General features: G+C 44.4%; 1 pseudogene; it reads left to right on the top strand.

Annotated features, from left to right (window-relative positions):
- The first annotated feature begins 305 nt into the window (after window positions 1–305).
- Window positions 306–3,945, top strand: part of LOC102840447 — a 43,900-nt pseudogene continuing 40,260 nt past the window's right edge.

The following is a 3,945-nucleotide window of genomic DNA, read 5'->3' as shown; positions in this document are numbered from 1 at the left end:
ACCTGGCTCGAGCTTGATTAAACAACCCTTATGTATTTGCATCAGTACACGGCTCCTGGGTGGTCTTTGGGGACCCTGAATTCTGGGCATAACACGATAAAGGGAGTTGAAAACAAAAACATAGACAAACTTATGAGACAATTAATATAAACAATACATTTAGAAAAGGTGGACTCATTTTAGACAAACTAGATTTTTTAAAAAAATTGTTCCGTTCGCAAACCCAACCCTGCTGCTCAGAGCTCCTCCCCTTCCGCCCCAGCGTCCCAAGAACCGGAAGCGGATGCGCTCCCTCTCCGAGTCAGGTGTGTGTGTCTGTGCTGGTCCGGGCGGGGGCTCTACAAGGCACGCCCTCCCGCACCTACCCGGGCTCTCCGGGCCTGTCCGCTGTCGGCGGGCTGCTCAGAGCCGCGCTGGGCCCGAGTTTCCCGGCGCCGCCGCCGCCGCCGCCCGCCATCGACCGGGCCGGGGCGGCTTGGGCCCGAGTGTGCGGTGCTGTTGGAGGAGGTGGGAGGGATCTGCGTCTATCCGCGTATCCCCAGGTAATCGTGGTGCTCCTGGCTGAGCCGTGAGCTCAGAGCAGCGGCGTCGGCTTGCCGCCGAGTTAGTGAGCATGCGCAGTCCGTGCTCCTGGCAGCGCGGGGTGAGACCGGTTGGAAACGCACCTCCTCCTAGGGGCCTCTCCCCGGCGTTGCTGTGCACGCAGACAGGGAGCTTGTGGGGAGGACAGAAACGCAAGGTCGCCGGTTCAAAACCACCAGCTGTTCCTCGGATACCCTCCACAGGGTCACTGTGAATCGGGAACCGATGCGATAGTATTTAACAACAGCACGTGAATGGTGGCGACCCCTGGTGGTGTAGCGGTGAAGGGCTTGGCTGCTGACCTACAGGTTGGTGCTGGAACCCACCAGCTGCTGCTCCGCTGGAGGAAGATGTGGCTGATTACAACCTTGGAAACCCTAAGCAGCAGTTCTCCTCTGTCCTGTAGGGTCGTCGTGAATCGGAAACGACCGAAAAGAATGGATTTGGGTTTTTCTTAAATGGTTATTGGCCTTAAAGACAGATGGAAAATTAGAAACATGAGTTAGAGTTAGTATGTTCATTTCTTGTCGTTAAGTGCCGTCTAGTCGGTTCTGACTCATAGCGACCCGGTACAGGGTTTCCAAGTAGTGGCTGATGAGTTTGAACCGCCAACCTTCAAACTGACCTTGCAGTCCAGCGCATTAACGCACAGCGCTACGCCAGGACTCCAGTGCTTACCACACTTATCCCAATTTCAGGAGGAAAACAGTATGTTTCAAAGAATTTTGGGGGGGTACAAGACAAAATGTTTGTGTGAGAAAGAATATGACCATACTTAAGTTTTCGGGTATAAAATCCGATGTATCTTAACAGCCTTAAATTAGACTATGAGCGATTTACAGAAAGTATCACTGTGTGTGTGATCTCTGAAGGATTGGAAACTGGTTCAGTGACAATTTCTGTGACCCATGAACCATATTTCTAAGTAGTTTGAAATCTTTAGGCTTCTTGCAGCAAAACCCGGGGATATTCCTATGTCAGAGCTGAAAATGGTGGTGGTGATGGTAGTGTCCAGAAAATTTTGGTAATGAGGAAAAAATTGGGAGACGTGTGATGAAAATAATCAGAATCCGTGAGTAGTTCCTGAACCTGAAGAAGTACTACTAAAATTCTTGGTTAAATAATGTTTGTGGCAATTGTGTGGCGCTGTGGGTGAATGCGCCAGACTGCAAGGTTGGCTATTCAAGCTCACCAGCTGCTCCTTGGAAACCCTATACAGGGTCGCTGTGGGCCAGAACTGACTCAAAGGCACTTCACAACATTATTGTAATATGACTAGAGAATGTTTCTTTTAAATCCAGTGTAATGTTGTAGAATGAAGATAGTATATATCATCTCTGTTACGTGAAAGAGCAACAAAAGGGTATAATTTTACATAGCGTAAAAGAAGAAATCCAGACACTAAATTTAAACAGCAGCTGCGTATGTCATTTCAAAAGTTTAAAAGTGTCTAAACTTAAGTGTGCTATTGAGAAATCATTGCTGACACCAATACATTAGCATAATCTCTTTATTTTTATATTTAGAATGACAATCCACCAGGATTTTGTTATGGGAGTAGTCTTGGGTTTATTTTCATATTAATAACCAGGTGCTCCAGATCCATTTATCTTAAAAAGCCTTCTCTGTCTTTCCACACTACAGTTCTCAAATGTGATTTTATTTCTCAAACCACCCAGAGTGCACCCGGTCTTGTCTGCTCTCGGAAGCTAAGCAGGGTCAGGCCTGGTTAGTCCTTGGATGGGAGACTACCTGGGAATACCAGGTGCTCTAGGCTTTTGAGTCCTGGTGTGGCACTGTGGGCTACTGCACTTGAACTGCAAACTAGGCAGTTCAAGCTCACCAGTCGCTCCTTGGAAACCCTATACAGGGTTACTATGAGTTGGAACCAACTCAGCACATAACAACAACAAGGTTGGGATAATATCTTTGAAATACCCATTACCTCCCAATGTGGTGGTGTTAAGTGCCTTCAAGTCGGTTCTCATTCACGATGGCCCTGTATAGGATTTCCAAGGAGTAGCTGGTGAATTTGAACCTCCGACCTTGTGTTTCAAGCCAACCTTGCGGTCCCAGTGCATTATCCTACAGCACCACACCAGGATTCCATTTGCTCTCTATATATTTGTCTTTTCTAGATATTTCATATAAGTGGGATTGTGCAATACTTGTCTCCTCCTGGATCTGATATAGTTCACTTAATATTGTTTCAAGATTCATCCATGTCATAGCATTTATGAGAATTTCATTTCCTTTTATGATGGAAGACTTTCATTATATAGATAAGCTGCATTTTGTCTCTCCATGTATCTGTTGATGAACATTTAGGCTGTTTCTACTTTTGTGCTATTATTAATAGTGGTGCTTGTGAACATTAGTTGGAAAGCATTTATTTAGGTCCCTGCTTTCAAGTTTTGGGGGATAGATATAGGAATATCTATATCTAGGAATTTCTGGGTAATGGGCATGTGTAACTTTTTGAAAATGGACAACCCATTTCCCACAGACTGCACTGGTTTACAATCCCACCAAAAGTGTCTCCAGGTTTTCTCCAACTCTTGATTTCTGTTTTTCTGATAATAGTCATTCTGGTTGGGGTGAGGTGATAGATACCTCAGTGGTGTTTGGATTTGGATTTCCCTAATAACATTGAGCACCTTTTGGGAATTTATTAGATGTTTGTATATCTTCTTTTGTAAAATATCTGTTTAAGTTTTTTGCGCCTTTTAAAAATGGTTATCCCTTTTATTGTTGACTGGTAAGAGTTCTTTTCTGTGTCCTGGTTATTAACCTCTTACCATAAATGATTCCTCAGTATTCTCCCTCATTCTGTAGGCTGTCTCTTCAGTTTGTTGGTAAAGTCCTTTGGTGGCTCTATTTTTAATTGGATGAAGTCTATTTTTTCTCTTTTGTCTTTTGTTGCTCTTGCATTTAGTATATTGAAGAGTCCATTGTGGAAAACTAGTATGTGGAGAAATAAGTGTTCTTTTTTTTTTTTTCATTGCATTGATTATAATCCCCTCCATATACCATCAGTTAAAAGTATTTCTCTTTATCCACTTTAGCTTTTTTTAAAAAACACAAACAAAAAAACCCTCTCAGGCATATATAATAGATTACATCTCCAAAGGGACATTCTGCAAGTCTGCTTCTGGCCACCAGCTCTTAGTCCTTCTCTTATTAGTCCATGAATCTAGAGTCCTCAGCCGCTACCCCTCTCCATGCCCCCATCTCTGCCTCCATCTCTGGCGCTGCTGCTTCTCTGGATAAGGTCCCGCATTCTATTTGTGTGTTCCTCTCTTGATGGTCCTAGGGTCCTCTTGTTTCTGGACTGTAAGATTAACCACTCCCCTTTTTTTTGTT

The sequence above is a fragment of the Chrysochloris asiatica genome, unplaced genomic scaffold, assembly GCF_000296735.1.
Source record: "Chrysochloris asiatica unplaced genomic scaffold, ChrAsi1.0 scaffold00530, whole genome shotgun sequence".
Taxonomy (NCBI): domain Eukaryota; kingdom Metazoa; phylum Chordata; class Mammalia; order Afrosoricida; family Chrysochloridae; genus Chrysochloris; species Chrysochloris asiatica.
Note: the sequence above shows the minus strand (reverse complement) of the source record. Positions and strands in the feature narration are given on the sequence as shown.